This window comes from Muscardinus avellanarius (assembly GCF_963383645.1).
Source record: "Muscardinus avellanarius genome assembly, chromosome: 5".
In the NCBI taxonomy this organism is placed as follows: Eukaryota; Metazoa; Chordata; class Mammalia; order Rodentia; family Gliridae; genus Muscardinus; species Muscardinus avellanarius.
Window position 1 is genome coordinate 138,940,175 of NC_137790.1, and position 13,521 is coordinate 138,953,695.

Here is a 13,521-nt window from a genome sequence, read left to right on the forward strand (position 1 = left end):
GGGGGGGGGGGGATTGCCTGCTAAGGAGAAATGCGAAAGTGGACTACCAGGAATTTATAGAGTAAGGTTATTAAAGACCAGGCCTAGCCAGGAGTTGGTGGTCCACATCTGTAATCCTAGTACTTAGGAGGTTGACACAGGAGAATTGCAGGTTTGAGGACAGCCTAAGCAACACAGCAAGATTCTCGGCAACCTAGCAAGACCTTGTTTCAAAACAAAAAATAAAAAGGGCTGGGGGTGTAGGTTGGAATGTCCCTTGCTCGGATCTCCAGTACCAAATACACACACACACACACACACACACACACACACACACACACACACTGAGTAGAAGATATGTAGTGGGGTGTGGTTGGTGCCTGTAATCCTAGTACTTAGAAGGCGGAGACAGGAAGATTGCAGGTTGAAGGCCAGACTTAGCAACTTAGCAAGGCCCTATTTCAAAATTAAAAAATAAGGGACTTCCGGGAAGATGGTGACCGAGAAAAGCGGGGCTTAAGAGCCCCGCTAACAACCAATCTCCATTACCACAAAATCAGCGCCTTTCATAGCCAGAAAACACCATCACCAGAGAAACAAAAAAATCACCAGGCTCCAGAGAGAAAGCGGACTGAGAACAGAGCTCAGAGCCACAGAGGAGATACACCGGCCTCACGCCCGAGGACGCGGCAGAAGTGCCATACTGCCAGGGGCAGCGGCGAGTTCACCGGATGGCTACAGCAAGCCGAGGTGAGCCGCTGCGGAACAGCCAGGCGGGATCATTCGGTGCAGGGAGCATCTAAAGCTCCCAGTGGCTGAGCTCAGCACACGCTGCAGGGACTCAGAGTGGAACTCAAAACCAAGAAGAAATAAGCCAGCCTCACGGCCGAGGGCGTAGCAGCGGCGCCATATTGCCACTGGCGGCAGCAGCAGAGAATTCACCGAACCCAGTACAGCTACATCTGCGTACTCAAGAACAGTGAGTCAAATTGCGGGCCACAGAGGAGAAATCCCAGTACTGTACTCCCTGGGACTTGACCCAGTGGGGGAGTGGCAGTGGCAGAGATATCACACCATAGGATAACGTGCAACCTGGCACCCCCCCCCCATAGTTTAAAGCAGCCTCTATCGACTCCCTGGGTCGGAGACTCTGTGATACAACCCAGTAAAGGAGTAGTGGGGTCTGAGATACTACAGACTTGAGATCCAGAGCACCTTAAGTGAAGTCATAGTGACCCAAGGGAAGAATCCAGAGAAGGCACAAACTTCCGAAATCATGGGAAAGAGGAATAACACTGGAGCAATGAATGCCCACAACCCCACAACATCAGAACACGATAAAACAGAAAATCAGAGATTTCTAGAAGATCAAATCAGAAAAATAACTGTAGAAATAATAGAGGTGCTTCGAAAAGAACTCAGAGAGAGCCAAAAAGAGATAAAGGATGCAATTAATGAAGTAAAGGCCTCAATTCAAAGCACAAACAACCGATTAGACCACATGGAGAACAGAATCTCGCTCTTAGAAGATGATCATTCCAAAAATGAACGCATAGTTTCTAATCTAGAAAAAAATATCCGACAGCAGGAATCTGACACTGAAGAAATATGGGCCCATTTTAAGAGAGCTAACCTAAGAATAATTGGAATAGAGGAGGGAAAAGAAAGTGAAACCAAAGGGATCAACAATCTCTTCAAGGAAGTAATAGCAGAAAATTTTCCAAACATAGAGCAAGAGGTTGATACACAGATCCAGGAAACTTACAGAACTCCCTTTAGACAGGATCGGAGAAGAGGATCCCCACACCACATAATTGTCAAAATGACCAATGTGGAAGCCAAGCAGAGAATCTTAAAGGCAACAAAAGCAAAGGGCCAAGTGACATTCAGAGGCAAACCAATTTGAATCACTCCAGACTTCCCAAAACAAGTCATGAGAGCCAGAAGGGCTTGGAGTAACATATTCCAAACTCTGAAAGAAAACAACTTCCAGCCCAAAATTTCCTACCCAGCAAAACTTTCTATCAAATTAGATGGAGAAATAAGAAGCTTCCATGACAAACAGAAACTGAAGGAATTTATGTCTTCAAAACCAGCACTAGAGAAAATACTCAAAGAGATTAACTACAAAGAAGAAATAGGTAACACACACCAGAACCAGAGGAACAAGAGTTTCCATCCAACAGACAACTAAGATTGGTTATCTGTGGAGATTCATTACTTATGTTAGTCTTTTACCTATCTCTAAATGGTATTGTTTGCCTTTATTGTTGTTAATTTTTAGGATTTCTAGTTGGAATATTAATATACCTTCAGATATAGCATTTGGAAATATTTTATCGCATTCTATTAGTAACTGTTAACTCTGTTTACATTGTCTTTGGATATACAATATTTTTTTTTATTTTTTAGGGAGTTTGTATACTCTTCTGTTGCCTGTGCCATTGAAATCATATCCAAGAAATCACTGCCAATTTCAATGTTGTGAGGTTTTATGACCCAGATTTTCTTCTAAAAGTTTATAGTCTTAAGATTTATATTTAGGTCTTTTATCTATTTTGAGTTAATACTTGTATATGGGATTAGGTAAGGGTCCAATTTTATTCTTTTCCATGTAATTATTATTTTTCAGCAATATTTAGTTAAAAGATTATTATTTCCACCACCAAATGTTCGTGGAAACCTTGTCAAAAATAACTTGATAATATAGGGAAGAATTTAGCTCTAGGCTTATATTTAACTCCAATGGTTTATATATCTGCCTTTAGAACAGTACTACACTGTTTCAATTATTGTAGCTTTATATGGTTTGAAATCAGAAAATATATATCTTCTAGCTTAGTTCTTTTTCAAGATCGTTTTGGGCATCTAGAATCCATATTCCATATTAGGATAGATTTTTTTCTGAAAAATAAATATATAAACATATGATAGTTTCACTTAAAAAAAACAGAAAAAAAATATTCTCTGGTAAGAAAGAAAGGAAAAAGAAATACTGAAATGTTATCTTTAAGTCATCAAAAGCTTGGTATCAGACAAATGAAACTGTTATGTGAGATTATCATTTTTAATTTTAGATAAATTGCCATAATACTAGATGTCAACCACTAAGCCAAGCATGGGAGGGAGGGATGGGGAGAGAATGGGTTGGGGATCGGGTGGGGACTGACTGGGTGATGTGTGCATGTATGTCTACAAAAGTTTGTATCCCACTATGATGTATGAATACAGTGCACCAATAAAAAAAAAAAGAAAAAAAAAAGAAAAAATAAAAAGGTCTGGGTAAGTATAGCTCAGAGTACAGCCCAGGAATGCCCCTGGGCTCCATTCTCAGGACCACCACCCGAAAAAATAAAACCGAGTATAAGCAAATCCTTGTTAGTTTGTACACTTAACAGCCACCCCCTGGATTCTCTTATAGAAAAACAGCCCACGCGAACCCCGAGCTTAGGAAGCCCTGGTTCGCGGCTGCGGTGCACTGCTTCAGGGGAGTCATGTTTCCCCTGCTCCTATATAAATGGCTTAAAATGTGGGAAATCCCAATTTCTTCACTTGCAAACAGCAGCAAGAAGCAAAAACAATTCCAGGACTCACGGCAGCAAGGGGGTGAGAAAGAGGGAGACGGTACGGTTTTCTCCTTTTCAAGTGTTGGAGAAATGGGGTGAAAATAGGAGTCTGCGACGCCCAGAGCACCGTGTGCCGCACACAGTAGGTGTCTCATTAACACACACCAACGCGTATTTATTCACGGGGAAAGAGACAAACAGAAGAGGAGGACCCAGTGGGTTACGTTCATGTGGAGAGGCAGAACAGGAAAGCAGGGAAGCGTGTTTCTGCTCCATCTTTGAATTTCCAGTTGCCTCAGGGACTCTATGGAAACCTACCCAGGGACTCTATGGAAAGCCCACCCATCTCTCTTTACTTCTATTCCGCGCTGGAACTTTCTACCAAGGAAATTATCTGGAATGAATCTAGCCCCATACAGAGTGAAGAAGGGCAAAAGCTGCTAGCTGAGAAAACAGACACTGCTTTTAGTTACAAATTCCACTGAGAAATCTCTCTCATCCCATCAGATCTGCAGTTACTGGCCTCATATCTCGTTCTCCCAAGGACAGCGAGGAAGAAAATCAGAGAGGAAAGAGTGGATGCAGCCCCAAATCCCATCTTTTTTTTTTTTTTTTTTTTTTTTTTGCAGTACTAGGAATTGAACCCAGGGGCATTCTACCTCCAAGCCACACCCCTAGCCCTATTTTTTATTCTTAATTTTGAAACAGGGTCTCACTAAGTTGTGGAGGGTCTCACCATGTAGCAGAGGCTGGCCATGACCGTGATCCTCCTGCCCCAGCCTCCCAAGTGCTGGGATCACAAGTGTGTGCCACCGGCCTGGCTCCACATCCCATTTTATTGTGTGATCAAAACACTTCTGTTACGTCACAGGATGTTTTCTTGGGACTCTTAATTCATAAGGAGTGATTATCCGACATCTGCATGTAGTGTGTGTGTGTATGTGTGAGTTGTTTCTTTTCTTTCTTTTTTTTTTTTTTTTCAGTACTGGGAATGGAACCCAGGGGCATTCTACCTCTGAGCTACACCCCCTTTCTTATTTTTTATTCTTTATTTTGAAACTGGGCCTCACTAAGTAGCTGAGCCTGTCCACGAACCGTGATCCTCAGGTCTCAGCCTCCTGCATGCTGGGATTACAAGCGTGCGCCACCAGGCCCGGCTTCCAAATCCTTTTCCAATCACTATCCAGCAATTTTTCTCTAAACCTTACAGCCTTTCTGTGCCTTTGCTTCCCTGTTCCAAGTGTTAATATCTCAAATTTAACAGGAACTTTGTACCCATGAGATGCTTGTCCTCCACCTAAGAAAGACATTTTTCAGCTGCTCATGGAGGTACATGTCTGTAATTCCAGTACTCAAGGCTGAGAGAGGAGGATAAACAAAAAATAAAAGAAGAGCCAGGGATGTTGCCTTGAGGTAGAATGACCCTGGGTTGGGAGGCTGAGACAGAAGGATCTCAGTTAACAGCCAGCCTCAGCTACTCAGTGAGGCCCTTTGCAACTCAATGAGAGCCTGTTTCAAAATAAAGAATACAAAATAGGGCTGGTGGTGTAGCTCAGAGGAAGAATGTCCCTGGGCTCCATTCCAGTACCGCAAAAAAAAAAAAAAAAAGAAACACACACACACACACACACACACACACACACACACACACACATACACACACACACTACATGCAGATGTAGGATAATGGCGAGACCCTTTTTCAAAATTAAAAAAAAAATTGAGCATGGTGGCACATGCCTGTAATCTCAGTACTTGGGAGGCTGACACAGGATGGAGATCAGCCTTAGCAATTTAGTGAGAATCTTAGTACCCTAGCAAGACCCTGTTTCAAAACAAAAAATAAAAAACACTGGGGCCAGGCATGGTGTCATACACTTGTAATCCCAGTACTTGGGAGGCTGAGGCAGGAGGATCCCAGGTTTGCCACCAGCCTCAGCTACTTAATAGCTTAGTTGAAGCCCTCCACAACTTGAGATCCCCTTTCAAAATAAAAAACAAAAAATAGGGCTGGAGGCATAGCTTAGAGATAGAATGCTCCTGGGCTCCATCTGCATTAACTAACACACACATACACACACACACACACACACACACACACACACACACACACACACACAGAATAAAAGAAGAGAACATGTTGCCTGGAGGTAGAATGACCCTGGGTTCAATCCCCAGCACAAAAGTAATAGAAAAGAAAGGAAGAAAGGAAGGAAGGAAGGAAGGAGAAAGAAAGAAAGAAAGAAAGAAAGAAAGAAAGAAAGAAAGAAAGAAAGAAAGAGCGAGCAAGCCTGCCTAGTTCAGGTCATGAGCATGCGCCTGCATCGGCATTGTCTAGTTGGCTTGTTAAAGCAGATGTGGGCGCTGCCCCCGGAGTCCCCAGCTCAGTAGAGAGGGCTGGGGACACTGCATTTGTAACAGCACCTCTGGTGGTAGCACTGCTGCTGGCCTGGGAAGCCCACTTCATGATCTACTGCTGTGGGAGCCTTCAGGTAGAGACGTGGCAGGAGAGGGACTTCCCAGGTGGGCTTTGAAGAATACATGTCCAGTTTGCTGGAGTGCTTTGAGACCTGTCAGATACAAGTATGTATATATGTATGTATGTACGTATGTGTGTATTGGTACTGGGGATTGAACCCAGGGACATTCTACCTCTGAGTTACATCTCTGGTTCTTTTATTTATTTATTTATTTATTTTTTTGCGGTACTGAGGATGGAACCCAGGGGCATTCTACCTCTGAGCTACACCCCCAGCCCTATTTTTTTAGTCTTTATTTTGAAACAGGGTCTCACTGAGTTGCAAAGGGCCTCACTAAGTAGCTGAGTCTGGCCGTGAACCACGATCCTCCTGTCTCAGTCTCCCGAATGCTGGGAAGCAGGGTCTCGCTAAGATGCGGAGGCTGTGTTCCTCCTGTCTCAGCCTCCCGAGTGCTGGGCTCACAGGCACGCACCACCTTGCCTGGCCAGAGGCACCTGTTTGAATGTGTTTCTCCCCCAGGCCAGGCCCTTGTCTTGCGGCCACTCTTCCAAACTCCTGCACTTATCAGGTTTCAAGTGTGCCTCCCACCACCCTGTCTTCTTGGTGATATCTGACTTGATATCGAATGGCTCTCACGCTCTTCCAATCAGTCCCGCTTCTCAAGTTGCTTCTCCGTTGCTGGATACTATCAGCACAGACACTCTGCGCTCAGGGAGATCAACACTTTCTTTAAGTGCAAGGCAGGAAGCCTCAGCCAGCTCTCAGCTCCTCGACACTTTTTCTCTCCCTCTTCTGCCACTAGCCCCCGTGTCCCTTTCAAGACAGGGAGGGAAGGATCCTACCCCTGAAACAGGGAGCTTCCTCAGCACAAGAATCCTCACAATCACAGCCTTCTCCAAACCCCTCCCCAGGCAGCATCTGCTCATGGGTCTTCAATGGGACTCCATCTCTATTCATCCAGTCTCAAGAAATTCATAATTTAGCTGCAAACTATCCCCCTCCATTTTGGGGGGTGGAGCCCAGGGGTGTGCTGCCCCTGAGCTACATCCCCAGACTCTTTTACTGCTGATTTTGAGACAGTGTCTCACTAAGTCACGTAGACCAGGCTCCACTTGTGATCCTCCTGCCTCATCCTCCCCAGTCCAAGATGGTAAGTGTGCACCGCCAGGCCTGCTAAGCTGACTGCTTCTGCGGGGCTTTCGGGTGGGTCTCGGAGCTGTTTCTTCCGGGTGATACAGGTGTTAAGTTGGGTCCTGCACTCATGTGACTTTGTGTCACATGACCTCTGCAGGGCAAGGGAGGGGCTGAAACCCCCGCGAGAATTGGGCGTTCCCGCGAATAAACCCTCATCTCGCGAGATGCATACCTTGAAAAGGAGAGCCCGCGTCCTCAAGCTTCGGACAGGCGCGCGGGCCCCACGGTGCCTCGCCCTGATTCCCGGGAGAGCCGTGCCATTAAAACTTTACATGCCATGTGTACCGGACCTCTCTCGTGTTTTTCACACTCCGCCGTACGCACATTATTTTTATTTTACTCGCTTTAATTTTTTATTTTACTTATCATTTGGTGCCGAACCGGGAGAACTCTTGGGTCCCTCCCCATTTTTTTCCTCTTTTTTTTCTGTTTTCTCTTTTTATTTTTACTCTCTTTTTGAGCCCCGGACTCTCCGACCCGCCAGCAGCTCGACTGTGAGGTCCCACACCAGCGCTCCGCTTGCAGGCGTTGCTCCCACCACTGCCGCCGCTGCCGCCCTGTGCCTGCCCGGACCGTAAGCATTCTTCCCCAGCCCCGCGCTCTCCAGGAGAGCCGGCGGCCTTCTTCCCGCCCCGGGCTCTGCTGAGAGTCCGCGGCCATCTTTCCAGCCACGAGCTCTGCTGAGAGCTCGCGGCCATCTTTTTGGCCCCGCGCTCTGCTGAGAGCTCGCGGCCATCTTTTCGGCCCCACACTCTGCTGAGAGCCGGTGGCCATCTTTCTGATCCTGCACTCGGCTGAGAGCCAGTGGCCATCTTTTCCTGCCCACGTGCTCTCTTCTGGAGCGCCGACGGCCATCTTCCACTGCCACTGCGGCCGCAGCCACCACTGCCGGGGCGTGCAGGCTCCGCTGGCCGCCAGACTGCCAGTTCCACCCGCCCAGAGCCAGGCTCCTTGGGTGATGCTGGCACCTGCTCTGCTCCTGCCTGCCACTTGGACCTCCTAAAATCGCCGTTCCGCCTGCCCACGCCGCCCGCTGCTGGAATGAAACCCCGCCGCCCGCGGACTGCGCCATGCCACGCGCCTATGTCTTCTCCGTGCCTGGTGTTGCTTAGACCCGCCTGCCGGGGCCGCCTGCCTCCTCCATCTAGGCGGCTGCCACTCTGCTAAACAGGCTCTGGCCCGCCAAGTCCAGCCCGCGCTCCAGCTGGTTCCTCCACTCGGACTCGCGCCCTGGCGCCCTTCACCCTGTGCCTGCCCACCCCTGCTGCCTGGGCCTGGCCATTCCGGTAAGCAGCCACATGGAATTACTGGGGGGGGGGGGGGGTCGCCAGCTTTGGCCCGCCATCTTGGACACGTGGAATCACTGGGGGGCCGCCATCTTGGCCCCACCATCTTTAACCCCTCCCACCTCATGGCCTCACTGGAGGCCTCGCCATCCTTAACCCCTCCCACCTCATGGCCTCACTGGAGGCCTCGCCATCTTTAACCCCTCCCACCTCATGGCCTCACTGGAGGCCTCACAATCTTTAATCCCTCCCACTTTCCACTCCTAACCAATCCTAGGAGTCGGCGGCCATCTTTCCGGCCCGAGCCAGGCAGCTTGGCACTTGCTCTGCCTGCCAACCGCCTGCGCGGGCCAGGACCTCTGCCTGCCGCCTGGACCTCCTAAAGCACCGTTCCAGCTTGGTTCTCCGGTCACCGCCGGGACCTCTGGCTGGTTTGCCCCACCCGCCCCGAGCCAGGCTCACTGGCGGTGCTCCTCGGGGCCCAGCCTCAGCGTCTGGCGCGTGCCTGGAAGCCATTTTGTCTCCACGCCGCGGGCCCGGCAAGCCACGCCGCCTGCGCGCCCCCACTGATCCCGCCAGCCGCCAGTGCCGTTCACACCAGCCACCGGCATCCGCGCGCCCTGACTCCACCGCGCCCCCAGCAGCTTCTCAGCGCTTCTGTCACAGCCAGCGCTGGCCGACAACACTATACTCCGGTAAACTGCCTCCTTCCCTTGGTTAGTGGGTTCCGGACTTGGGTCTTCCGGTCCACTGGGACCCCAAAATCCAAGCGCTTGGTGACCCATTGTCCCATGGTCCACTGGGACCACGCTGCGGATGACCAGGTCATCCTCTGGTTTTGAGAAGGAATGAAGACGTTCTTCCCTATCTCTTAACCTCCGTTTCCAAACGATTGAGCAGGGAAATCGGGGACGCCCATTTCCTGTTCTTCGTTTCCGCCCGCGAACCAATTATGGGGAGTCGAACCTTTATACTAGCAGATGCCCACATCTCCATGCTCCGCCTGTCTGCCTTGATATGAGTTGGGAAATGGGTTGCAGTGGCCCAGGAATAGTTAGGAACTTTTCTAAGTGGTCTGGTATCCCTCCAAATGCTCTCCCCTATCAGCTGCCATTTAATTTCTCCCAGCCGCCATTTTGTGATGGCGTGCAGTCGCTGCCTGGTGACGTCACAGTCGCTATCTTGGCCCCCACCAGACTACAATTTTGTTGGGCGGCTGCCCGGCCGCTCCGCATGGTCCTAAATGCGCTCGGCTTCTGGCTCCCTTTCCGGCCCACTTGGGCACGCCCTAGGTGCTGCGGGAAACGCCGGGGCCAGGCCGGGGCTGGGGCGACACCCTCTGCCCATGGGGAGTCTGCGTTGCCATTCTTGCCGGACACCAGCCCCGGGACGCACTCTTTGTGAGTGTAGGTCCGTCGCAGCTGACAGAACCTTAACATGGCATCTAAAGTTTTCATTCCAGAGAGAAACAGGAGGAAATGGAGCGTACACTCCAGCTTTGCCAAAAAGCAGATCCCTGGTAGCTGCCCTTCAGCTGGCGGTGGCGGCTCAGCCCTCTGGAGCGCCACCTAGGTGTGGAGGACTGCAACAACAACTACCTCCAGGAGCCTGCCTCAAGTGGGGCAAAGCCACGCCTACCAATCAGACTGCTCGGCGTGTGGCCAGGAGGGCCACTGGAACAGTGCCCTTGGAAAAGGCCCTTGCCTGTTCAAGCCTCCTCAAGCGCACATCACTAAGCTGTCCAGGGTAACCTCCAATTCGCACTGCAGCTATGCACCCACCTGCACCCCCTTCTGAGGGACTGGACTCCCAACTCCTCCCGGCCTGGGGCCCCTGACGACGCCCCTTGACAGCAGGAAGAAGCTAGAGGGTCCAACGTCATCCATTATCCCTACCATCAAAAGGCCGGAATGTTAAGTTGGGTCCTGCACTCATGTGACTTTGTGTCACATGACCTCTGCAGGGCAAGGGAGGGGCTGAAACCCCCGCGAGAATTGGGCGTTCCCGCGAGTAAACCCTCATCTCGCGAGATGCATACCTTGAAAAGGAGAGCCCGCGTCCTCAAGCTTCGGACAGGCGCGCGGGCCCCACAGTGCCTAGCCCTGATCCCCGGGAGAGCCGTGCCATTAAAACTTTACATGCCACGTGTACCGGACCTCTCTCGTGTTTTTCACACTCCGCCGTACGCACATTATTTTTATTTTACTCGCATTTAATTTTTTATTTTACTTATCAACAGGGTGTCTCTTCTTGTTGGGTTCTTATACAGTGGATTTCAATGGAGGAAGTCTAAGGACTAATGAATGGTATAAATGGTATAAAATAACGGTGTGAAAATATGAAATTGTATTTGTAAGCCAGGGTAAGATAGAAAACAAAAACAGCAAAACAAAAATCCCCCCTTCCCCAGGGGGAATTCCCAAAGAGAACTACTGAAGGCTTTGGGAAGTGAGCTCCACATCTTACTGAGACTCCGCCTCTGCTCTTTCATAAACAACTAGAAGACCCGCCAGCACCTTCTCCTAACAGTCACTCTGCTGTTTCTGGGCCTCACATCACCCACTAAGAAGGGGGAAGAGATCTTTCCTTTTAGGGAAAACTGCTCAACCCCACGGCAATTTTCAGATTGGTGGGCATGCTACCTAGGCTTCTGTATCAAAACTAATAGTATGGCTTTAGAGGTGAGAAAAGAACATTTTTCTTTAAGTAAAATCGCTTTGCCTCTCTGGAGGCTGCAGGCTGGGGGTGGTTGGGGCAGGCGGTAGGTTCCTGTCCACCGCCTGGTGGTTTGAAAAGCAAGGCTATGCCGGGCGTGGTGGCGCATGCTTGTAATCCCCGCACTTGGGGGGCAGAGACAGGAGGATCGCGCAGGTTTGAAGCCAGCCGCGCACGCTGGCTTAGGAGACCCTGTTTCCAAATAAAAATGTAAAAATAGGTATGGGAGTGTAGCCCGGAGGTAGAAGGGCTTCCAGGAACCCCAGTACCACCAAAAAAAAAAAAAGAAAGAAAAGCAAGGCTATAAACAAAAGCAGAAGTGGGACTGGGCTGGGCCTACCTCAGCAGGTGAGGACCTTGGGATTAGAGGAGTAATCTCCCACCTTCCCCATTTCTCAGACTTTGTTGCCTGGGCGGGAGTTAAATAGCCAGAGAACAGGGTGTGTACATGATCCTCAAACGCTGTCTGATGGAAAGACCAGGCCTAAGGTGTTGTCTGGATAACTCCCCCCAATTCTCCCAGCTCCTAAAAATAAGCAAAGAACCACAGCTGGGGGTGGAGGAGTCTGAAGGGAGTGTCAGATGATGTGCATGCTGCCTTGGAGTAGACAAATTGCTCCCCATGGCAAAGCTTTAAAGGCAGGTTTCTCTAAAATGCCATCTATGAGTTGTTGTTTTTTTTAACATGAAAGACAATTATCCTATCCATGCGAGGATGCTGTCTTCCTTGTTGTATCACCAAGGAGCATTGGTATCAGTGCAGCCAACACTGGACCAAGATAGAGCAGTGTGGGTAAGGCTCACCAAAGTGCCAGTTTGCTTTTACAGATAAAATCCTGAAATATCAAAGTTAAGAGTATAGCCAGGCATGGTTGTATACACCTGTAATCCCAGTACTTGGGAGGCTGAGACAGGAGGATCACAAGTTTGTGGCCAGCCTCAGCAACTTAGTGAGACTCAGCAACTTAGTGAGGCCCTGTTTCAAAATAAAATAATAAAATAGGACTGAGGCTGTATTTCAGAAGTAGAAAACCTGTGGGTTCACACCCCAGTGCTCCCCTCTGAACTAACTAAATATAAATAAATAGTTGAAAAGGGCCCAGGAGTAGAATGCCCCTGGGTTCAAATTCCAGTACCAATAAATAAATGCATAAACAAATGAACAAAGGTATAAATAAAATAATTCTGCAAAAGGATTAAGCCAGGTGTGGTGGTACACACTTGTAATCACAGCATTTGGTGGACAGCCTCAGCGACTTACTGAGGCCCTTTGCAACTAAGTGAGACCTGTTTCAAAAATAAAAAACTAGAAAATAGGGCTGGGGGTAGAGCTTGGAGGTAGAATGCCCCTGGGTTCCATCCCCAGTACTAGAGAGAGAGAGAGAGAGAGAGAGAGAGAGAGAGAGAGAGAGAGGGAGGGAGAGGGAGAGGGAGAGGGAGAGGGAGAGGGAGAGGGAGAGGGAGAGGGAGAGGGAGAGGGAGAGGGAGAGGGAGAGAGAGAGAGAGAGAGAGAGAGAGAGAGAAATTAGCATATAGGCAGTTAACAAATGCCAGTTCTCCATGATCACGAATGCCTCTACAGTCTCCTGGCCCCCGGTGGCTGTGATGTAGTGGACTGAGTTGACTTAGGATGGAAAGAGGGCGGCTCTTCTGGGGTGACGGGAGCCCCTCTGGGCTGGGTGCGTCTGACTGGAGGAATGCCTGTTTATACTTATATCATCCTCTTGCTTCGATATGTGAGGCATGTGTATCTTTACAACATTTCTAGTAATAATATTACCTGCTTGGCATTTAGGATGTGTTTAAATGTTCCAGATGGAAGATCCCTGGATTAATGACACCACACATTTCATCACAGTGAATAAAGGGCGCCATTACTTGCCAACGTCAGTGTTACAATGTAATTTCATTCTAATGCACAATTGCTTTGCTTAAAAATCTTTTTGAGTTATTTCCTTGAAGTCTTCCCTTCCTTCATATCAGTTTTTAGATAGTCACACATAACTCTCTCTCCCCAGACGCCCTTGTTCAGAGTTATAAAAGCAATCAAATGCTACAGAATTCCTTTTAGTGCTCCGTGACTTCTCTCACTCCAAGGTCCTGTCTAGATGTGACATCCTGAGAGGCTTCACAATGAAAGCCATGTTTTAAACTCTGAGCTTGTCAGGCTCAAAAAAGAATCCGAGGTTGAAGAGGCGGGCTGAGCAACACGAGTGCCGCCATCGCCTCCGTTCTCCAGAATTGGAAAAGTGGCTCCACCTGACAGCCCGGGTTGGGCCCTTCGTTTATGTGGCTGTAGGT